The sequence below is a fragment of the Macrobrachium nipponense genome, chromosome 11 (genome assembly GCF_015104395.2).
Source record: "Macrobrachium nipponense isolate FS-2020 chromosome 11, ASM1510439v2, whole genome shotgun sequence".
NCBI classification, from domain to species: domain Eukaryota; kingdom Metazoa; phylum Arthropoda; class Malacostraca; order Decapoda; family Palaemonidae; genus Macrobrachium; species Macrobrachium nipponense.
The window spans coordinates 78045787-78071065 of NC_061087.1; the positions used below are offsets into that span (position 1 = coordinate 78045787).

At 36.4% G+C, this 25279-nt stretch overlaps 2 non-coding genes across 2 annotated transcripts; both read left to right on the forward strand.

The window, feature by feature from the left end:
* The first annotated feature begins 8140 nt into the window (after window positions 1-8140).
* Window positions 8141-8212, forward strand: Trnae-uuc (transfer RNA glutamic acid (anticodon UUC)). The gene has a single exon. It is a non-coding gene; the product is annotated as a tRNA-Glu (tRNA).
* Window positions 8213-22440: 14228 nt separating this feature from the next.
* Trnae-uuc (transfer RNA glutamic acid (anticodon UUC)) lies at window positions 22441-22512 on the forward strand. Its single transcript has one exon. It is a non-coding gene; the product is annotated as a tRNA-Glu (tRNA).
* The last annotated feature ends 2767 nt before the right edge of the window (window positions 22513-25279 follow it).

A 25279-nucleotide genomic window follows, 5' to 3' on the forward strand; every position in this document is an offset into this window, starting at 1 on the left:
TTTAGATTTATTATGCTGTTTGCAATTCCTCAATAACAGCAAGAGCAACGTTGATAGTACTAAGAAGAAGGAAAAGAATAAATGAAAGTCGTATGTGTGTGCGCACGCACGTGCTTTTGCAATAAAAAACACACCCATACAAAAAAAGAGAATATTAATGGCCCTCTTATCGCTAGCAATAGAACTTACTCTATTGCAATCGCATTGCCGATCTCAGGTTGCTAGGGAGTCACCAATATGCAACTTTGATTGCACTCAGGAAAGTCGTATGCGGCAGATTTATGAATCTGTATGCAAACGGCTCTTTAATACCTAGATTTTATTGCCGTTTTATTATCCCCGGCGTCCTATGTTGCTTCTATTTTGATTTCGCCAGAGCCTCGTCCTTCAGTTATTATGGACAAATGGCTTCATTTCCAAAAGCGCAGTCCATTTTCTGTCTTTCCGTGTGTCCTGCCCATGGTCTGTGTCTCCTGGAAGTCCTTTGCTCTACCCAAAGTCCCCCCCCCACCCCCACCCCCCCTCTCTCTCCCCCCCACCCCCCCCTCGCTACTCTCTCTCTATCTCTCATCTCTCTCCCTTCCCTCTCTCTCTCTCGTTACTTTTACTCCAGTTTGTCACGAACCACTATCGTTCTACAGGTTCTTTTCATAAAACCTCTAAATTACTTATTTAGACTGTGTGAAATAAGAAAGAGATTAATACGAAAAAAAAAATACAAAAAGGAAACAAGACAAAGTTTGTAATAATGAAACAAGAAGAAAATCATATATTCTATATACTGCAACGTGTGTTCGTATTATCCATTCTAAACTATGTGTCCCTAAGAGAGTCAATGGGTGACGAATTTCATGCTCAGCTAGCACAGAATCTAGAACAAAAAAATCTAGAGCGTTATAAAGGAACGATAAACCGTAAGGGCGACGCAATTGCAAAATCATACAAAAATTAGCTTTACCTTTGACTGGATAGGTGCAAGCTTATTGCAGAATTAACAATGCCTTATTTCAATTATATCTACACAAGTCAAAATCTTAGTCAAAATCTCCTTCTTGTTTACCAATCATTCATTTTGTTCCCTTCAGCGATTTTTCGCGCATGCCAGACTAGCAAGGTAAGTTAAAAGTTTCTATGCATGGATTCCAGAGATGAGGTTGATGGCCCTACGTCTTCACAAACGGTTGTAGGAGGTTATTTGTCAATCAAGTTTGGTTTTCACTAACCAAACTTACTCTCGTTTCATTCCACTGATCAAGGGACCAACAGTGAATCAAACTTGCCACTTCCTATCATTCACTGTCAGCCCTACATATTTAACTTATCTGAGAGAGAAATCGTTCAAATATTTATTACAAAAACTAATCCATTGTTATTTGTTTCACGAATCTTACTACAAAAAACAGTAGTTTGGTCTGTCTGTCTGTTGTCCGTAAGCACTTTTCACTGGTGTGGAATCTCACGAAAGTGCTTAACAGCTGACGAGCAATTCATTAGTATTAGGGGTTAAAGAGCGGTGAAGGAGAGAGGGTCTTTCCCTAATCAGTGACTACCTAACTAACAAGACCAAGCCATTTTCAAATCGTTGCTGAATATGGTAAGATACTGGTGAAAATTACATCCGGGAAAACTACCGCTCGGTTGGTAGCTTACGGTAAACATTGAATTGTGAATTCTTACGTTCTGACAAGTAGGGCAGGTACAACATCATAGGAAATAACAAGAAAAGGAAATAAAAAGTTCGAGCGGTAGCTCTGAAAAAAACCGGTGTTTTGATAACTGTTACTTTAAAGTACAGTCACATCGTCGGCCTTGGCACCCAGACTCACCACCCGGGTACCGGGCCCCACTGACTAGTTCATTCAAATTAAAATACAGACTAAATAAAATCATTCTAATTAAAATCCTCACTAACTCTTGTCAATATCTACTTCTGTAGATGTCGGCAATATCTACTTCCGTAATTGATAATTTTAGGAGTAAAGTAAAATTAAAGATATAAATCCAATGTACGGTTACATAATTCTTTTTCACTAATTCATGAAGCTCCCCTTCTTCCACTTGCGGTTAGAATCACCCTTGGAAATGAAATAACTCACACCCCCCCACCCTTCGCAAACCACACCACCAAATAATCATATATACACAGGCGGTCCCCGGGTTACGACGGGGGTTCCGTTCTTGAGACGCGTCGTAAGCGGAAAATCGTCGTAAGCCGGAACATCGTCAAAAATCCTAAGAAAACCTTACTTTTAATGCTTTGGGTGCATTGAAAACTATATAAACTGCATTTTTATGGCATTTTTCATTAAAAAAAACCTTCAAATATTGATTATTTTGCATTTTTGGTGTCATATTTCATCTCCCAGATGAGCATTGTAAGCGTCGTAACCCTGAAACATGCGTCGTAACCCTGGAACATGCATCGTAACCCTGGAAATAACGTCTATTGACAAGCGTCGTAACCTCGGAACGTCGTAAGCCGACACCGTTGTAACCCGGGGACTGCCTATATTTCAATCATTAGCTGCTTTACTCCTTTATGAAAAACTCCCCCAAAATTAAACTGCCCCACAAAAAAGATAGATTTCAATCATTATCTAGTCCAGTATTTATGAAACTTCTCCCCACCCCTTTAAAAATATGAATCTGGTCCCAAAAATTGAAACTCCCCTCTCCCCAAAATATATGAACCTTGCCCCTAAAATTAAAATCTCCTCCCTCCCCTCCCCCCAAAAAAATTAAGAACCCGTCCCAGAAATTGAAACTCATCCCCCCCCCCCCCCCACACACACAATATGAACCCTCCCACAAAATTTAAACTTCTCCCCACCCCCACCCAAAAAAAAAAAAAAAAAAAAAATATGAACCCATCTTCAAACATTGAAACCTTCCTCTCCCAAAATATATGAACCAATCTCCAACAATTGAAACTTCTCCCTCACTGAAAATATATGAAATAGCAAAAAAAATGAATTCCTCCTCCTCCACCCCCACCCCCGCCTCCCCCAAAAATATATAACCCCGCCTTCAAATATTGAAACTCCTCCTCCCCCCTGCCCCCACCCAAAATATATAAACCCATCTCCAAAAATTGAAACCTCCCTCTCCCCCCAAAATATATGAACCCGTCCCCAATGATTTAAACTCCTCTTCCCCCAAAATATGAACCAGTTACCCCAAAATTTAAACTTCTCCCTCACTCAAAATATATGAATCAGCACAAAAATTGAAACTCCTCCCTTCTCCCCCCCCCACCCCCTCAAATAAATATGGACCCGCCCTCAAATATTGAACTCCTTCCTCACACCCACAAAATAAAAACATGAACCCACCTCCAAAAGTTGAAACCTTAGCCCTCTTCCAAGAAAATATGGACCTATCTCCAAAAATTTAAACCCCTCTCCCCCCAAAAATGTGAACCAGTACCCATAAATTGAAACTCCTCCCTCCCTCCAAAAAATATGAACCAGCTCTCAAATATTGAAACTCCTTCGCCGTCCCCGGCCCAAACCCTGCGCAATAATATGAATCGGTCTCCAAAAATTGGTCTCCCTACCCCGAAAACCCCAAAAATTTACACTTCTCCCTCTCCCCCCAAACATATGAATCCGCCCTAAAATTGAAACATCTCCCTCCCCCCAAAAATATGAAAATCTTCTCCCTTTCAAAAAGAGTATAAAGATGATTTCAGTCATTATCTGCTTCGTTAACATATGAAGCTCTCCCCACAAAAACATATACTAATATATTTCCCATCATTATCTCCTTCAATAATCGGATCGATACTTTACTCCCGAAGACGGATGACGATCGAGTTAATGAAATCGCTTCATTTTATTTACTTACTCGCTCATTATTCGCTTATTCCGGGAAGGGTTATCAGAGACACGGCCTAATAAACTGCTTTTATGACCTCATTTGTCTGACATTGAAGCGTTTACGTCAGGAATTAAATGACCATTAAAAAGAGATATGCTTTGGACCTTTATGTCATGCGTATGTTCCCAAAGGTCGTTTTGATAGTGTTATGAATGACTTGATAAAAGTTATCGTTATCGTTATCCTCGTAATCAGGATTATCATCAACGTTGGGGATCTGAAGAGATATGCTCTTAGAGACTTAGACTAATGAAAATACTGATATTCTTTTTAAATACTTACCACATCAATGTATAAATTATACATATATATAATATAATATATATATATAATATACTATATATATAATATATGTATATATATTACATATATATATATATATATATTTCTATATATCTATATATATATATATATATATATATATATATATATATATATATATATATATATTCTATATACTGCAACGTGTGGTCGTATTATCTATTCTAAACTGTGTCCCTAAGAGAGTCAATGGGTGATGAATTTCATGCTCTGGCACAGAATCTAGAACAAGAAAATCTGACGCAATTGCAAAATCACACAATATATATATATATATATATATATATATATATATATATATATATATAAAATTGTCCAAACTCACAGAAGGTGCAAGGCATATTTCACAAAGTAATAATCGTGTATGACCTAAGGAAGTGACTTATGGCTACAAAGTATCACTCAGACTTAATCGTTATTATCTCTTCTTTCCTAACTTGTATATGTATGCGGTCAGCGTTTGCCTTAAGATGTCGCCAGGATGATTTTCAATGAGAGAGAGAGAGAGAGAGAGAGAGAGAGAGAGAGAGAGAGAGAGAGAGAGAGAGAGAGAGAGAGAGAGAGAGAGAGAGAGAGAGGATGGTAACATATTACGGTAGTAGACTTCATAAAACAACGTCTACATAATTTCAGTCGTGTGGAGGATTCCCGGTTTGTATGAACCTGAAAATTGGCGCAAGGATGTTCTTGTGAAAAGATGGCAAGATTAAATTAAATATACTCATATCTGTATTTTGTAATGGATATTTAGTTCTTACTGTTTATACACAACAATTTTTGGAGATAATCATGAGAATTTTTTCATTCAATCGTCGATTTATAAAGTCAAATGTTCATTGTGTGAATAAACTGAGTGAAATTCCAGCCATAGTTTGCTTACAAGAGATATGGTTGCCTGTGCAACAACAGGATTTTTTAGGATCTATGGATAAGAACATCACTCTTTTGGGGGGTATCACCAGCTGACCTACCAAAACGCCCGTTGCTTGGGAGACCTGTTGTTGGTTTTATTTATTTGATTTATATATTATTTTGGCATTATGCCAGGCACTGGGGCAACTAAGGCCATTCAGCGCTGAAACGGAGGAAATTGACAGTAAACGGTTTGAAAGGTGTTACAGGAGGAAAACCTCGCAGTTGCACTGTGAAACAATTTTTAGGAGAGGGTGGACGGTAGGATAGAAGAAGGAATAAAAGTAGTTGCAGCTAGGGGCCGAAGAGACGCTGCAAGGAACCTTATGTAATGCCTACAATGCACCGAATCAGGTGCACTGACGGCACTACCCCCCTAGGGTAGACCTTTTGGTTGGGTGGCTTTTCTTTTCCAAAAAAAAAAAAAAAAAAATTAGCTGGCCATATTTCCCGCATCGCAACAAATGATGATAGTTAAAAATTTAGTTAAAAATTTATTCTCAGCATTTCCGTATCATCGGCTGTTACGTACCATTTGATGATGGGGAAAACGTGGAAAAGTATTAAGATTATTTAGCTAAGATACGCTGTCTGATGGAAGATCACATTAATAACTGTGTAATTACTATTGGTTACTTCAATGTTCATCAACAATCAAGATTTGGTGAAGTGCTAAATCAATTTTGCAATGAATATAACTATAGTGTAGCTGACATGCAATTGCTGCCACAAGACACTTTCACTTGGGCGAGTGACGTCACGGTCCACACTCAGTGGCTAGATCATGTTCTTTGCCTTACGCCTCTGATGGGAAAGTTTCAGCGGATCCAAGTGAATCATGATCCGATTGGATGCGACCTTGATACATTATGCGTTTCCATCGACTTGTCCTATCAGACACCTACGGAAACTTTTAGAACTAAATTCGATAAATTATGCTGTTCGCAATCAAAATGACTATTAAGCTGAAACAGAGAACTCATTGAAGTGCAGTTTGCTCTTTCCATTTGAATCCTTTTCATGTCGAGGTCCTATGTATCTTAATTTGGACACAGATCATTAACGCGTGATCATTATAATTATAATCATATAATTACTGCCTTATTGTCATCAGGTAGTGTATTACGGTCAGAACCTAATTATGAGGAGATCCCTGGGTGGACTCAATTGGTAGTTGACGATCACCGAGAGGCGAGAGACAGTTATAAATGGAGGGACAATGGTAAGCCACGCTATGATCCCATAGACTGGGAAATGACGTGTTCAAGTCTACGTTTTAAGTGAGTTTTGAAATACTGTAAAAGGCAAAGGGGAAACATCTTGAATAGGAAGATCGAATAATCTAAAAGGGAACTCAAGAATCTTTTGGAATGAAATTAACAAGGAAAATATTAAATCTAAACTTCTTGAATGTGTTGCGAATGCCTCTGGAAGTAACGCTATGTTTGTGACTTGGGGAACAGCCACTATAAGGTGATATTTAATGATGATTCCCTTCTCAAATCTACTCCTATCCAGGCAGGCGGTCATACCGAGGTCACAGTTGATGATGTAAAAGGGGCAATTCAAGAAATAAATGCCATGCTGGGTTAACCGCTCAACACCTTATATGCGTCCACTGTTGTGCGTCTTACTGAGTTTACTTTTAAATTGTATTTTGGTCACTCATTTCTCCCTGAAGAGTTGTTAAGAGTTATGATTGTTCCTATCATTAAAGACAAAAATGGCGACTTGAGCAATTTGAGTAATTATAGACTAATTTCTCTCTCAACTGTTATGTCAAAGGTATTGGAGCCAGTTCTTGCCTACTCCAGATCATCAGTTTCCATACAAGGCAAAATATGGAACAGACATGGCTATAACTATTCTGAAAAAACGCGACTTTTCAATACACAAGACGCAACACACTTGTATATTCTTGTTTTATGGACATGCCGAAGGCACCTGACAAAATACGTCATAAACATTTATTTTAAATAATGCTAAATAGTGGTTTTCCAGCTTTGTTTGCATTTTACAATACTGGTATGCGACTCAAAAAAAAAAAAAAAAAAAAAAAAGAATGTAAAATGGGGTACAGATATTTCGGAAGAATTTAGTGTTACTCGTGGTGGGGTAAAACAGGGCTTTGTGTTATCACTCTATGTTTTCAGCTTTTATATAACCATATAATTTATGCTGATGATATTTTAGTATTTTGTCCATGGCTGAGTGGTCTGCAGTGCCCGCGTGAAGAGACCAAATGTATGGTTTTCAGCAATTACAAGAACAATGAACTGCCACGGAATCATGTTAACATGAATGGTACTGCAACTGAATACGTAAAAGAAATGAAGTATTTGGGTTTCTCGTTCACCTTAAACAATCATGATGAGAATCACGTTGTAAACTTGTGCAAGGATTTTAAGCAAAACTTCTCAGAGTACACGGCTGATGTGAAACCCTACTTTTCAACAGTTTTTGCACGTCCTTTTATGTTGAATCCCTTGTTTTTAAATTAAAGATGTCAAACCTTGCCAAGTTAAGAGAGTGTTTAATAATAGTATCAGAAGGTTGTTTAACTTCACTATCGCGATCTAGCGGTTCCCATTTTTGCGTTCATCTAGGTATACCAACATTTAATGATAAGGCGCAAAGCAGTGGTGAGCTTCTTAGATAAAATGAAGGCATCAAGTAACGAAATTCTAAAATACCTTACTAGCATTCTAAATACCTTACTAGCATTCTGATGACCAGTGACAATTTTGCTTTTGAGATATGGAGAGGTTTAAGATATGCTTATTAATATAGTTAAACGCACATGTATTAAACCTGTAATTTTTGTATCCACTTTATTTTAATTTCTTTTATCTACTTGATTTTTAGTATTTCATAGCTTATTTTTTTAATCTAAATTTTTTGTATTTCATAGTTTAACTTTTATGTGTACAATACACTCAAGTGTATTTTATGAGAAATGAAGCCTTTCTTTATTATTATTATTACAGATATTTTATCAAAGAAGTCATTAAATCCGCTGCATTCCCAATCCCATGTGGTCTAGTGGCTAGGATACCTGGCTTTCACCCAGGAGGCCCGGGTTCGATTCCCGGCATGGGAAGATATTTTCATATTGTATGTCTTGGTAAACACGGAAAAGCTGACCTCACAAGGCTAGACAATAAGATGTGTTGCCCGAGTGATGAATACTTTCGCCATGCAAAAGTGAAGGGGGAATATCCCACTGCTTATTTCAAGCAATCCTTAGGAAGATAATGCAGAAGGAGAATATTTCAATGGCCATCTTCAGCAGACATGGGAAAATAAGTTTGGAATGGAAAATATTCCATCACTCATTTTAACTGGAATGGAGAATATTCCATCACTCATTTTAACCAATTCTTGGGAAGATAATTTTAGATGGGGAACATTTCAGTGATCATCTTCAGTATACATGGAAGATAAGTTTAGAAGAGGACTATGTCTGTAGTCATTTTAAGCAATGCATGGGAAGATACGTTTAGAAGGGGAATATGTCTGTAGTCATTTTAAGCAATGCATGGAAAAATAAGTTTAGAAGGGGAATATGTCTGTAGTCATTTTAAGCAATGCATGGGAAGATAAGTTTAGAAGGGGAATATAGCAGTGGTCATTTTAAGCAATGCATGGAAAGATAAGTTTAGAAGGGGAATATGTCTGTTGTCATTTTAAGCAATGCATGGGAAGATAAGTTTAAAAGGGGAATATGTCTGTAGACATTTTAAGCAATGCATGAGAAGATAAGTGTAGAAGGGGAATAGGGCAGTGGTCATTTTAAGCAATGCATGGGAAGATAAGTTTAGAAGGGGAATATGTTAGTGGTCATTTTAAGCAATGCATGGGAAGATAAGTTTAGAAGGGGAATATGGCGGTGGTCATTTGAAGCAATGCATGGAAGATAAGTTTAGAAGAGGAATATGGCAGTGGTAATTTTAAGCAATGCATGAGAAGATAAGTTTAGATGGGGAATATGTCTGTTGTTTTTTTAAGCAATGCATGGGAAGATAAGTTTAGAAGGGGAATATGTCTGTTGTTTTTTTAAGCAATGCATGGGAAGATAAGTTTAGAAGGGGAATATGTCTGTTGTTTTTTTAAGCAATGCATGGGAAGATAAGTTTAGAAGGGGAATATGGCAGTGGTCATTTTAAGCAATGCATGGAAGATAAGTTTAGAAGAGGAATATGGCAGTGGTCATTTTAAGCAATGCATGAGAAGATAAGTTTAGAAGAGGAATATGGCAGTGGTCATTTTAAGCAATGCATGGGAAGATAAGTTTAGAAGAGGAATATGGCAGTGGTCATTTTAAGCAATGCATAGAGAAGAAATATCAGTTAAAGGCATGCCATGGGGGAAGTAATAAGTCTGTAAGTCATTTTAAGCAATGCATGAGAAGATAAGTTTAGATGGGGAATATGTTCCAGTAGGTCATTTTAAGCAATGCATGGGAAGGAAGATAAGTTTAGAATTGAGGAATAACGATCTGTAGAGATTTTAAGCATGCATGCAAAAAAGGGATGCATGGCGATAAGTTTAGAAGGGGAATATGGCAGTGGTCATTTTAAGCAATGCAAGGGAAGATAAGTTTAGAAGGGGAATATGTCAGAGGTCATTTTAAGCAATGCATGGAAGATAAGTTTAGAAGAGGAATATGTCTGTAGACACTTTAAGCAATGCATGCATGAGAAGATAAGTTTAGAAGGGGAATATGTCAGAGGTCATTTTAAGCAATGCACGGGAAGATAAGTTGAGAAAGGGGAATATGTTAGTGGTCATTTTAAGCAATGCATGGGAAGGTAAGTTTAGAATGGGAATATGTCAAAGGTCATTTTAAGCAATGCATGGAAGATAAGTTTAGATGAGGAATATGGCAGTGGTAATTTTAAGCAATGTATTGGAAGATAAGTTTAGAAGGGGAATATGTTAGTGGTCATTTTAAGCAATGCATGGGAAGGTAAGTTTAGAATGGGAATATGTCAAAGGTCATTTTAAGCAATGCATGGAAGATAAGTTTAGATGAGGAATATGGCCAGTGGTAATTTCAAGCAATGTATTGGAAGGAAAGATAAGTTTAGAAGGGGAATATGTCTGTAGTTTAAAAAAATGTTTTTTTAAGCATGCATGAGAAGATAAGGTTTAGGATGGGAGGGAATAGGCATGGTCATTTTAAGCAATGTATTGGAAGATAAGTTGAGAAAGGGGAATATGTTAGTAGTCATTTTAAGCAATGCATGGGAAGGTAAGTTTAGAATGGGAATATGTCAAAGGTCATTTTAAGCAATGCATGAGAAGATAAGTTTAAAAGGTGAATATGTCAGTGGTCATTTTAAGCAATGTATTGGAAGATAAGTTGAGAAGGGGGAATCTGTTAGTAGTCATTTTAAGCAATGCTTGGGAAGGTAAGCTTAGAAGGGGAATATGTCAGTGGTCATTTTAAGCAATTTATAGGAAGGTAAGTTTAGAAGGGAAATAGTATGTCTGTGGTCATTTTAAGCAATGCATGGGAAGGTAAGCTTAGAAGAGGATTATGTCTGTAGTCATTTTAAGCAATGCAAGGGAAGGTAGGTTTAGAAGGGGAATATGGCAGTGGTCATTTTAAGCAATGCATTGGAAGGTAAGTTTAGAAGGGGAATATGTCAGTGGTCATTTTAAGCAATGCATGAGAAGATAAGTTTAGAAGGCGAATATGCCAGTGGTCTTTTTAAGCAATGCATGAGAAGGAAAGCTTAGAAGGGGAATATGGCAGTGGTCACTTTACGCAATACATGGGAAGATAAGTTTAGAAGGTGAATACGTCAGTGGTCTTTTTAAGCAATGCACGAGAAGAAAAATTCTTGGGAAGATAATTTTAGATGGGGAATATTTCAATGGTGATCTTCAGCACACATGTAAAACAGTTTTAGAAGGGGAATATGTCAGTGGTCATTTTAAGCAATGCATGGGAAGGTATGCTTAGAAGGGGAATATGTCAGTGGTCATTTTAAGCAGTGTATAGGAAGGTAAGTTTAGAAGGGGAATATGTCAGGGGTCATTTTAAGTAATGCATGGGAAGGTAAGTTTGTAAGGGGAATATTTCAGAGTTCATTTTGAGCAATGCAAGGGAAGATAAGTTTAGAAGTCGACTATTTTATTGGTCATTGTAAGCAATACACGTTAAGATAAATTCGGAAGGATATATATTCCAGTGGTTATTGTAAGGAATATATGCCAGCTTGTAGAAGTCTCTCAGAAATAACTTTTAAGGCTCTGCACTGCACTAAAAAATGTCCATGTGGTTAATTGTAAACGCTTCATAATGTGAATATATAAATTCATATCTACCTGTAAAGAATTCGCCATACTACTCAATTTTACAGACTATCCATGCTGTTTGTACAGATATTCCTGTACTGGCATGAAGGCATCCTCTCTTGCTGGCATGTACAAATTTCCTGTTAGTTGTAAGTCGGATATAAACCAGGTGAAACGTGGGATAGGAGAAAGTGAAACTAGAAAAGGAACTGGCATTGTTAGATGAGGCCTAATCCGTATCCATATGATTTATTTCTATGCCTGCCTTCTAGGTAATTACTTTAGGGAGGCTAAAAATATTAATTAATTGCCAGTGTTTCAATTGTTGTTTCAAGAGTGGTGTCTTCGTGGTTAACAATATTATTTCATGTATCCAGTGGACTTTGTTTTAATTTGATGCTTCATAATGTATTAATTTTCTTACATTTTTTTAGTAATTTATGAAAGCATAATTAAATACTAGTCTTATTACCATACTTATGCAAATTATACTGTCAAATATCTAAAAGGCAACCCTATTTATCGTTATCCTTGCTAAAGGCTAAATACGTTGGCAGATACGAAACACAAAACAACATAAATGTCCAACAACGAATGTGTCTACTACCATTCTCTAAGTGCACGTCCATCGGATTGAAAATGAAGTTGTTGTCTATTTTACCTCTGAAGGTGACATGGTCTGGGAAAGATGACTGAAAATCATTTGAAACGTACATACATATGCTTACAAGCTACTGCTCTGTGTTGACTCAAATGAAACAAAGTCTTCGTTTCCATGTATTGGTTAAAAAAAAAGATATAGTTTCTCATAAGTGTTTGCTGGAGTTGTATAATGGATATTTCTCTTTTTCATTAAATGGTCTTCCTATATCGGCAATCAAAGCCATGACCTTTGGGTCAAGGCTAGGTAACCCCGTCACTAGACCACATGTTGGCAGAGAGGATTTTTACTTATAAATTCTTTTAATATAAACTTTTGATTTGGAAGTAATTTCAAAATTCGTTTACTTTGAAAGAAATGAGCGTGGAAAAGTATTCACTGGACACTGAGTGAAGGACTTTAAAAGTGAGCATAGGAAGAACTTCGCAAGTTGGTATGGGAAAGATTTTACGGGCTAGCATGGAAAGGGATTGATTTAAAGGTGTGCATGGGAGGGACTTCACTAGTTAGTACGGGGATGTGGTTACAGGCTAGCATGGAGAGGTTTATGAACGCAAGTACAAGAACAGCTCTACAAGTTAGAATGAGAACGCTTTTACAGACTGGCATGGAAGTGTTTTTAAAGGTGAGCACGAGGAGGTTTTCACAAATTAATATAAGACGGACCAGCATGGAAAAGATTTTAATAGCGTGAACGAGAAGGATTTCACAAGTTAACATGAGAATGCTTTTACAGACTGGCTTGGAAATGTATTTAAAGGTGAGCACAGGAGGGACTTCATAAGTTGGTATGGGAGTCTTTACAGGCTACCATGGAAAAAGGTCTGTAAAAGCATGCACAAGTTAGCAAGAGAAAGCCTTTACAGGTTGGCATGGTAAGATATTTAAAGGTGAGCACGGGAGCGGTTTCACAAGTTAGAATGGAAAGGCTGTTAAAAGCGAGAAAAGGAAGGGCTCCATAAGTTAGTATGGGAAGGCTATTACAGGCCAGCATGGAAAGGCCCTTAAAGGAGGAACACAGAAGGGAATTCACTAATTATTATGGAGAGGTGTTTGCAAGCCAGTATGAAAAAGTATTTAAAAGAGAGGACATGAAGGGCTTCACAAATTAATCTGGGAATGTCTTTACAAGCCAATTGCGGGATATCTATACAAGTGAGCGTGTGAACATACACAGTCAAGGATCAGAGTATATTTACAAACCAATTATAAAAGATCGTTTTAAAACACAAGGGAATTATATTTCCTTCTTAACAAAGTGCTCTTAGAATTGTATCTACGAGTAATAATGTTATGCTTTGAAATGAGCAATATCCGAATAATCATTCACTCGAACGAGTACTTCGATGATGGGCTGTTATTTTCTCGCCCCGCCCACCTTTTTAGATGCTCTTCAGGAGGATACTACCCTCTCACTTTACGTCTACACTGATGAGGAACACCGTTCAGGTGTTCGAAAGTCTTTGTTTTTTACACAGAAATATATTTTAATATATAATTGGGATTTTTTAACCATTTGTTCTTCACGAGACTGTGAATTTCTTAGCTATCATTTTACTCAAGATTACCTTCGATTTGTTTCTTACACTCTGGCAAGCCAAGACAATTCCCATTCCTGCATATACTTGGCCTGATGCAGGGTAAAGTTTGATACTAAATAAATAGTTATTCGGCTCTAGTAGAAACAAAAGGCATAATAACGCCATACAAATAACACAAACATGTCCCTTAATAGTTTATATATATTTTTTTTTTATCTCAACAGATGGATAAACGAAGAAATACAAATAAATCCACGACATATCATCAAATCACATCAAGGAAAGTGCAATTATGCATAGAAATATACGCTTAACATAACTACGATAGAAACACTGAAACGAAACAGAGAAAAGCGTCCGAGTGTCAATAGAATAACAATATCTCTCTCTCTCTCTCTCTCTCTCTCTCTCTCTCTCTCTCTCTCTCTCTCTCTCTCTCTCACCCATACACCCCACAGTGAGCAGGAAACCCAGCTATTACGCAGTATAGACCAGCACCGCTGGAAATAATGCATTTCTCATTACTACCGCTCGTTTGCTTTCTGCAATTCATTAACCGCAATTTCCTTGCGCCATTACGTTTTCTTTTGTCTTTAATTCAATGTCGTACTTTTTTTGCTGCGGTTGTCAAATCGGTCTTAATTTCGAATTTGCCTTTCTGGGAAAACTATACTTGGGTTTCCTAGTAAAATAAACGTGCGCTGCTGAATTATTGTTTTATTGGAATATAAGTTTTTTCGTTTGCTTTACCGCGGAGGAATCAAATAACGTAAATTTGTAATGTCAAATAAAAATTCTTATGCACAATAAATGTTTTTAAACATTTAAATTTTTATGTAAGTGACTGAGGAGTAAGGAAATGTCTGTAACTTGGAAGGGTACACTTTTTATTTTCAGAATAATAAAAAAAAAAGGTCTTCAATTATTCAATTGATAAATAAATCACACAAGACTTACGGCACAACGCTATCACGAGACTGCCATCATAAACGCAACGGGGTGCATGGTAATTGCTGGAACCTTAGACTGAGACACAAAACGTAAATTTCTGGATACCCGGGATAAGACGCACAGAGGGCCATAAATTTTAAGACCTAGACGTCCATAAATGGTCACATTTTATGATCGAGGCACCCATAAATATTCCCATGTGTTGTTTGCTGTAAGGCTGAGATTTAACCAACATCGACGGTCAAATAGACATTTGATTGACATTTAGTCTTGTGGAAATTACATTTTCCTGCTTACTAGAATTTGTGGGTTATTACGTGTTTTATGACGTTATTGTTTGCCCCTATGGGGCAGCGCCAGACCCGAACTCTGACTGGCAGAGTTCGAATTCTGAACCGGATGAGAAGGCATGGTATAGACACATTTCTTAAAATCCAATACCTTGCGTACCCAAGTATTTGAATTAAATTTGGTGTCAAACTGTTAATCGACTGAGTGAGTCACAGGAGAGAGAGAGAGAGAGAGAGAGAGAGAGAGAGAGAGACAAAATCTATACCATGAAAACTACAGGGATTTGACGAAGTAATCCTTCAAAAGGAAATTTTTTACTATATTGGAGACCAAGCTCTCTGTGAACCGAGCCAGTTGAAAGGCTCGAGATCAGTTCAGGCCGGAATAGAGTTTCAGGCTTGTTTCATGGGAAATTTGTTGTCTCCCCATTGATGTAAAGAGAGAACTTTATGTACCCAGTACTTTTTCGACTCGGTTGGGAAACAATCAGTGGGAGAGAAAGTCAAGGGGTGGCAACCTCATATCAAAGAACTGCTACGAAGCCCACAACCTTTATATATATATATATATATATATATATATATATATATATATATCAATAATATATATATATATATATATATATATTATATATATGATATATATTATATATATCTATAATATATATGCACGTGACTTCATTAAATAAGCGAATACAACAGGAAATCCAAGCGCTTTCATCTTTACAAAGACATTGTCAAGGAACGAATAAAAATACAGTTGGAAAGAAAGTTATCAAGTAAACAAAAAGGTCAAGAATACCAGTTGGGTAATTGTCAAAAGGGTAATAATCAAAGAGATAATCCAGGATTATTGGATATCACACGGTCACAAACTTAAACATAGATTTAACCCTAACAGAAACTAACAATGTATCCAAATAGTCCAAAACGTGTAAAAACTGAATACATTAATTTTGTTGCTTATATTTATCTACAACTTTTTTCATTATGAAGATATCGAGTTTAAATTAACCAAGACTTGAATTTAGAACATTTCCATTATTTGACTTGATGAAACTAGATTTAATGATATTCCTTTTAACTGTCATTACATGGGATTAAGGTTCTTGCTTGGTTTCAGTTAATAGGATGATCTAAATCTCTCATATGTACGAATAATGCATTCGATATTTGCCCAGTTCTCACAGAATATTGGTGCTGTTTGAGTAAATGTGAAAGAGATTTACCGTTTTGTCCGTAATAGACTTTATCACACTTTTTGCAAGGAATTTCATATACGCAGCCGGGAAGATCTTTAAGAGAATTTTTTATTACTAAACTCTTGACATTAATATTATTGAAAACAACATTTATGTAAACAAAGCTTTAAAATTCTAGGAATTTCTATAAACCTTTCATCATAGGGTAATTTTAGAATGTTATGCTTACTAAATTCCAGTTGGTCATTAGTTAAATATAACTTTTTTCTAGCTCTTTCCCATGCCACATCTACAAAAGTCCTTAGTTATTTAAGTTTCAAGGCAATATCATAAATAGTTTTAATCTCAGCGTCAATAAACTGCGGGCTACAGACACGTAAAGTCATTAGGAACATCCCAGAAAAAACAGAGAATTGAACATTTTGATGGTGATTGGAGTAGTAATGAACAAAGAGGCAATGTTAGTTGATTCTCGAAAGACTGGAAAGGTGAAATTTCTATCATTTCTATGGACAGTTACATCAAGAAAATTCAAATTACAATTTCTTTCTTCCTCTACAGTAAATTTTATAGAAGGGACTAAATTATTGAGACTAATAAGGAATTCCTGGAGATTTTCGTGAACTGGCCAAATACAAAAAATATCATCCACATACCTAAACCATGTAACTTTTTGGGGCAAAATTCTTGGTAAGAGTTTTGTCTAAAAAAATTCCATGTAAATATTGCTAAGGACAGGAGATAAGGGATTACCCATAGCCATGCTAAACTTTTGTACAAAAAATTCCCCATTAAAACAAAATTTACTATCTTTGATACATAATCTTATGAGACTAATGAGGTTTGCTACAGTTAAAGGAATATCATGGCGTTCTAATTCCTCCAATAATTCAAGTAAATCATCTACAGGCACTTTTGTGAATAGAGACAACATCAAAACTAACCATATGAAAATCAAAATTCAAATTTAAACTATTCAATTTGTTTATAAAATCAACATTGTATTTTACATTCGTTTTAGATATGTTTCCTACCAAAGGTGTAAAAATTTTTACAAGTCATTTAGATAAATTATACGTAACTGAGCTCATTGAACTAATGATTGGTCTGATAGGGTTATTGATTTTGTGTGTCCTGACTAAACCATACATATAAGGTAGGAAGGCTTGGACCATTTAATTAAACAGTTTACACCGCAATGCGCCTCCCTACCTTATATGTATGGTTTAGTCAAGAAACGCAACATCAACAACCCTATCAGACCAATCATTAGTTCAGTGGCTTAGTTACGTACAATTTATCTAAATGGCTTGTAAAAATTCTTACACCTTTGGTAGGAAACCTTTCTTTCCAACTGTATTTCATTCGTTCCTTGACAATTTCTGCCTATCATTTTCCTGTGGTATTCGCTTTTATATACATATATATCTATATATATATATATATATATAGATATATATATATATATATATAATATATCCACACACTAACATTTACTTTCAACTTTCCCCCCTTACTAACGAAAATATAGGACAAAGAAACCCGATAAACTTTGAAGTCGTTTAGGAAAGACTTCATAATTCTTCTCCGTCACAAAGCTCTCAAGATCAGGCAGAAAATGCATTGGGTCATTCTCGGTTCAGAGGAAAATTAACATATTGAAATTGCATTCAGTTCTATTTCTCAAGACGCTTTGAAGCGAACTTAGGACCCAGGTAAGTTTTACACCTAGGCGAATCCTTTGTTATGTTGCTGATAAAAACATTTATCTTTTAGCAAAAGTAGTTTTCATTATAATGAAGCGGAAAGTATATGACAGCATGTACTTTTATAATTCTATTCTTTTTGTTTGTAAATTCGATCGGTGTCATTGATGAAATCAATCTTTCTTTACATGTTCAGCTGAAAACCATCATGGACAAAGTCAACAGATTATAAACCTGAGGCGGCTTTAAAAGGGAAGTCACCATGCAAGCAAGTCACAGGTATACGTGATAAAAGAATAAATATGAGGGATTAGATAAATGAAATCAATACGCATACAATTCAGGAGACGTCAGCAGAAAGCAGGAATAAATTTTCTCCTCGCTTAAATATTTGGAAATCAAAACATACCACAACTGCATTCGGCAAATTCTTCAACATGTTAGTTGTAGTAAGAGAAAACTACTATAGTAGATTCACATCAACCGTGCATTTGATGTCTAGGCCAGTCCCTTACGACGCTCTTGATTGACTGTTGATAAGCCAGTCACAGGGCTGGAAACTTTCAGTCTCTCGAAAGAGTTCACATGGGTAGGATCTATGTTCCTCCTCTCCTAAGAATACGCCTTTCAAAGGTATCCCTTAAGAGAGGTGGAACATACATCCTACCTATGTGAACTCTCTCGAGAGACAGAGTTTCCAGCCCTGTGACTGGCTTATCAACAGCCAATCAGGAGCGTCGTAAGGGAGTGGCCTAGACATCAAATGCACGGTTGATGTGAATTTACTATAGCAAACTGTGTAGTATTAAACTTGATGTTAGGAAGCAATAAGCAAATTAGTGTTCCAATACAAGACCCTAGCTTTTGAAACAAACCCGTAAATATCCAGCAATTTCACTATTGCATGATGTATTCTAATGCATAGGTCAACTGAGCCTGCAAAGCTGTTACTATCTACTAGCAAAAGACCAATGAAAATTAAACTTAAAAGCATGAAGACAAGGAGTGGAGCATAAAGCATGGTACACACTATGCCATCATGTATCAGCTACGCGATGCAGTAGTGGCGTTGAAAAAAATTAATAGCGGCCAAACTGTACAGCAACACTGCTCACTTGTTCTCGCAGTTCAGCTTTCAACGGCAGGATGTCTACCGATGATGTACTTTGCCAGGAGACTCTACTGTGGGGTGTAGTTGCTCTGTGTGCTGCAAAAAAGAAACTTTTGAGGAAGAAACGTAGAACCTTGTGGTGTAAGCAATGGCTTTCTCAGCGACCTCTGAAGGGAAGCTTCTATGAAATATTTTTGGAGCTACAAGTCGAAAATCCTACAGACTTTGAAAATTACACAAGAATGCCAATCCTTGCATTTTATAAATTGTTGGAAAAAAATTGAACCATACATTTGTAAGCAGGACACCAACTTTCGAGACAGCATATCACCAGGAGCTCGTTCTTGCAGCTGTAGGATCGTATACAAGCCTCCAATAATCAACCAGGATTTCAAAACAGAGCCTCTGTCTAATCATCCCCAAAACCTGTGAAGCCATCTATAATGTCCTTAGGGAGGATTATTTGAAAGTAAGGTTCAAATATAGGTACAAAGTACACAAATATTTTTTTTATTAGAGGACACCATAACTTCAGAGTGTAAAGATATACTGTGCCAGCTCCAGACTTCTGTGATGCTTTGGTTGCAGACATTTCCCTGCAGAATTGTGTCTTCAGGGTGTGCAGCATTTTAGTAATGTCTTCATTCCACAATGTACAGTTTACAAAACTCAATAACTATGATTTTATGGTTTTCAAGCATGCACTGCCGATGTTTCTCATCTTGCAATGCTTGCATTTGATGTTCCAAACAGATGGATGTTCCTTCAATAGTAAAATAAAATGTAGTGTTAGTCCTTGTCCACTTAAGGGGTTTGGCGGGTGGTGGTGAGCGGACATCCTCCCCCTCTGAATTTTGATGCATCACTGAGCTGCACAATGAAATGGCTCTACCCCATCAACACGCTGGTGGTGCGGCTTCGTGTTGAAAAAGTCGTTTTTCAACGCATCCATCTAACACTGCGAGCATCATGATGCATAGTGTGTATGGGGCTTAACGTCAAAGAAAGCCATAGACCCGCCTCGCAAACAATGGAAAGCTGTAACTGCCATAGAAACAGAAGCAGAAAAAAAAAATTTTCTCCAAAGATTGGCAGTAGATGGCAAACAAAAAGTCACCCAGCCGTGGAATCCAAGGACTGTTGATTTCCACAAAGTAATCGTGGTCGAATTCCGACATAACCAAATGATGAATTTCTCTCGTTTCAAATCAAATGGACAATTAGAATTGTAACATTTCACAAAACTTCTTGGGTAGTTGTTTAAGCACACTTGCATAGCAAGAACGGAAGACCGTGATAATTAAGCTAATCTGCTTAGTTCTGGAAATATACTTATATACAATAAAGGTCTTTTCGTCCCCTGTATTTAGCCGAACTAGACAATACTTAATATGCCAATACAGAAATCGTCCTTGACTTAAACTGATAAAATATACAAAATCTTGTTGGCATCAACTTTGTTTTTACTGGACAAGTATTGAACGTTTGCTTTACTAATGTCTCATGAAGAATGAATTATGCACAATAATACATGTATCCCAGCAACTTCCGGAATAAATACTGACACAATCTAATAATGTCTAATATTTTAAGACAAATTTATGAATTTTCCCTAATTCAGCCGTTTTCCTAACAAGAAATTCTTTCCACAAGACTCCTTTCATTCAAAAGTACTGCTTGCCGGTTTTCTCTGTGATAATATTTAGAAATAATCTAAACCAGTTTAAACATATAAGTCGGGAAAAGGGTTATCAGCCATTTACTCATCAAAATAGTGTCAAACAGTTAGTAAATCGGTAAAGATACCTTTATCCAAGGTTAAAGAGTGCCGCTTATACCATTCTAGAGCCTCTTTTCTTATCATAATCACGCATTAATCATTGATATTATTTAGGTTGCTAGTCACATGACGAACCTCGATCCTCAGTCATTAGAGAGAGAGAGAGAGAGAGAGAGAGAGAGAGAGAGAGAGAGAGAGAGCAATTAGCGGCTGCTTAATTGAACTGCATCCCAAACTTGCCGGGATTGGGACACTATTGTGACTGGAAATCACAAAGACCATCATATGATTAGGTGCGAGCAAGACAATCGGTTTCCGTCGGTGACTTTGATGAGATCAGTTCATAATCTGCCTGATCTCCTAATCAGGGAGGTGCCTGTGTGCCGCTCGGGAGGGTTCCAGAAACCCTGGAAATGGCTTTCCTGCTGGGATATTTCCGAGTACTATTTAGTTCGAGATTAAAATGTCATTGAATCTCAAACTATTACAGATGAAAGTCAATCCAGAAACTTTAGAAATTAACAAAGGTGGGCCTATATAAAAGAAATTGTAAAATTCATATACTAGTGTAAACTTTGTTGAATATAAAAACGATTTACGATTATTTTTTATCACCTTTAATTCAATGACCGATCGCAATTTCCACTTGGAACAGTATGCCATATCTCACGGATACATTACTTATTTTAGCTTTTTTAAAAGATTAACATAATAATAATAATAATAATAATAATAATAATAATAATAATAATAATAATAATAATAATAATAATAATAATAATAATAATAATAATAAATTTTATTTTCAGCTCAAGGCCATATACATAGAATAATCCACCAGACATGCTACTACATGAAATTAATGAAAGCAATAAGCTCATTGGGCGTTGTTTATTCTGAACGTTTAAACCTATCTTTATTCCGAAATGTTAAAAATAGTCGAGAGGGAAGAGGTTAGACAGTTGCGTAATCAGTACAGCTGGCAGCACCACAGACACCCACATTCTAGCAATCTAATTTTAACTTTTAGCGTCACAGATTGCAATGACTTGGATTTTGCACAGTCATTTCTATTTCATTATCCCTCTAATTTTGTAAGTTTTATTGATTTTTCAGGCTTTATGTTATCAACTTATCTTAACAGGAACATTCCTCTAAACGGAACAATTCATGGAAACGTTCTACAGACGAATTTTAGTTTTCTCATTACCTTCCTTCTGTATCACACTTAATAATAACAATTCTCTATTTTATCTTCTCTTTCCCTTTCCCCCAAAGTACCATCCACCACCCCAACCCCGGGTCTAGGTCATTCTTCATCTCATCTTCTGCAGTTCACATTCACATATCTGATTTCAGTTCTCGAGCTTCCTAATAAGATGATTTGCTATTTCAAAACCGGTCCTTGAGCCTTGACCAACCGTAAGTGGTTTATTTGCTGAGAAACCCCTACTTTTTTAATGATGAAAAAACTATCTGTTTGCGTACTCATATTGTTCTTTCATTTGTAAACAGTCATATTACAAGGTAACAAATTCATTTTTGATTGATCATTTTCTAAGAAGGGACCTGAAATGAATGATTAGATTGAGTCCCACTTTCTCTCCCAAGTTCAGGTTCGAGCATCTTTCACTTTCTCTCCTCCCCGTAACCATATACCCAACTACTGGTGACCTTGGCATCCTACCCAAATCACTTGACCCAGACCAATTTGGTTGCAATCAAAAAATTATTTGCATTTGAGTACTTTCTATGAATACATCCTCACTAATTTTCACATTCCCATGTGGTCTAGTGGCTAGGATACCTGGCTTTCACCCAGGAGGCCCGGGTTCGATTCCCGGCATGGGAAGATATTTTCCCTAATGCAGCGTGTAGTGCTGATACCTTGGACAACTTTAGATAGAACAAGATGAAATTGGTTTTATTTTTTCCTTATGATGTCACCTGATAGGAACATGAGGTTGTTCTCTTTAAATTCACTTTTTACTTTGTGTTTTAACCCCTTACATTTTATATGTGCAAAAAACTGTAAATCGAACGAAAACGAGTCAGGTTTTTTTTACTAGCATCTAACTTTAAACAAAAATGAGATTTACTCTATACCTTATGTAAATATTATTTTTTAACATGTTTTGAGTTATTACAATCATTAATGGATCTGGTTTTTACCTATCAATACCTAAATGCTAAATATTTCGACTTGCCAAATGTTGCACTTCTTGTGACAATATTTTGTAAAAAAAAAAAAATATATACATTCTTATTACTAAGCTTTCTTTATAATATACTGATAGGCAGAAAATTAATTATATACACAGAAATTAAAATGAGATTATAATTAACCCTTAACTAGCACAGGTAGATATATAGAAATACAAGTTACACCATCAATAAAAAGAGTTAACTTGCAGAACAAAATGAACAAATCAGATATCACTTGAGCAAAGCTTGTAAACAAACAAAGAAAGCCTTGTTTTCTCAAGGTTAAAAAGCACAAATTTAGTTCAACATAGAGTGAGGTAGATGAAAACTTCATATCTTAGTTCACATCATAATTATTGTTGAAATCTCATTTCTCTGGTTAATAATTGATATTTAATGACAGGCACAGAGTAGAAGAAATACAAGTTACACCATCAATATAAGAGTGACCTTCCATCAGAGAAGTGGTTTTCAGGTTAATTGATCATTTTATCAAATAAAACAAATAATTAACAAGATACATATACACTTACAAATAAAGACTTTTTTGCTCTTTTTAAGCAAATCTGCAGAAAATTAAACAAGGAATACGACATGTATAAAATAGTAACCTCAATTTCCACATAATTATTGTCAAAATTCTATTTCCCAAGGTAAAAGCTAACCTTAAATGACTAGCAGATGTGATTAGAAATATCAACTCAATAGTTAACTCCAAATGATTAACAGGTAAGAAGGAGTACAAGTTACATCATCAATAAAATAGTGAATTTGCAAAAAGGTAAGGTAATTTAAGGTTGTGTTCTTTTTTTCTCAAACAAAACAAATTATTCATACATTTAATTCTTACTAATAAATAAATGAAGTATTACCCAAGTTTATCAGTAGAAATATAATTTCATACAAATAATGAGACTGGTCTAAAAATTCTAACGTTGGTTCACATCAAATCCTAATCATCATCAAAATCTCTTTCAGTTCCAATACCTTCAACATTTTGGTCCTTATTGAATGTATTATCCCCACTGCTGAAATAAACAGGGACAGACCTCTATACACTCTAGACCAGCTGGTCTGCACTGACACTTACGTATGTCCTTTGCAACATTTGTCTGTGCAGTACAAATGGGCAATTTCCCTCAATTCTACTGGAGCAGATTCACTTTTATACAGAAAAGGTTGAAGTCCATTGATATTATCTGCATTCCATCCATTTCCAATGGGGTCAGGTATTTCAGGCCTAGCCAAGTGACTGACACCATATCATAGTCTGATACCTGGCACGAAGAGCATGTTGCTCAAAGGCATCTTCTGTTGGTGGCTGGCAGCTGTGATGCTGGTTTGTCAGTGGTAACTGCAAGATGATATATCAATTCATTTAATAATGTTTGACTTTTGGCTTTCTTACCAACATACAAAACAAAATTCACCGAAGCTCTCAGAAACAAATCCAGATCTTTGAGATGGCTCAAGCATTGTAATGCTTTAGCATTTTTTATGAGAACAGAACAGGTTGTATGCTTTCTCAATTTGTACATTGCAGAGGTGATGTCACACCCAGAAAGAGCAAGGACTCCAGGTAAAATTTTACATATATCTGAGCCAAGATTACTGGCTATCTCATGAACTGGAATGCAGCGTTCCCTTGTAATGTCTAGTCCTGAATCTCCACAATGCATATAAACTTCGGGAGAAAGCATACCTAGACTCCAGTAGTATATAAGTAGCACCAAGACATCTATGTCATCAATTCTCATAATGATCCTTGAATGCTGACTTGAGAGGTTCATTGCATGCAACAGAAGCCGTGTGTCTGCCTCTTCTGAGAACATTTTAGTTCATCAGTGGCAGACACATCATTCAGGACTTTTACTACCTCTCCATTTTTGAAGCTCCAGCCAATATTATTGACTTTCCAGTAGGCAGCATCTCATTACCACATGTGCAAATATAATCAGATATAAATGAAGCCAGACCAGCTTTATTTGAAACTGATTTTAAAAAGCATCGGTAATTGGGTACAACTCTATTTCCATGAATGAGAATGGTGATGCCAGATTCGGTGGTTCCACGATGAACTCTGTCATGTCTATCAAGCACAACTGTCACATTAACATTCATATCCTTATTAATCAAAATTCTGATGAGTCTCTTCAGCACTATCTTCCCAAGATCACTAAAGGATTTAAAATGGTTTTCGTTTAAACTCCGAATCATGGCCATACCATCAATGAGGTAGGCATCTGTATTAGATGTGGGTGATGTCTGTGGAAGAACGAAAACTTCACTTCCGTTCTCTTCCAGTTTAGCAGCAAAATCAGATTTTTTGGTCTTCCTCATTTTTCCATCATCATGGAATATTGAAGGGCAACTGCTGCCAGCTCAAATTTCAAGATATTATGCAAATCAATGTC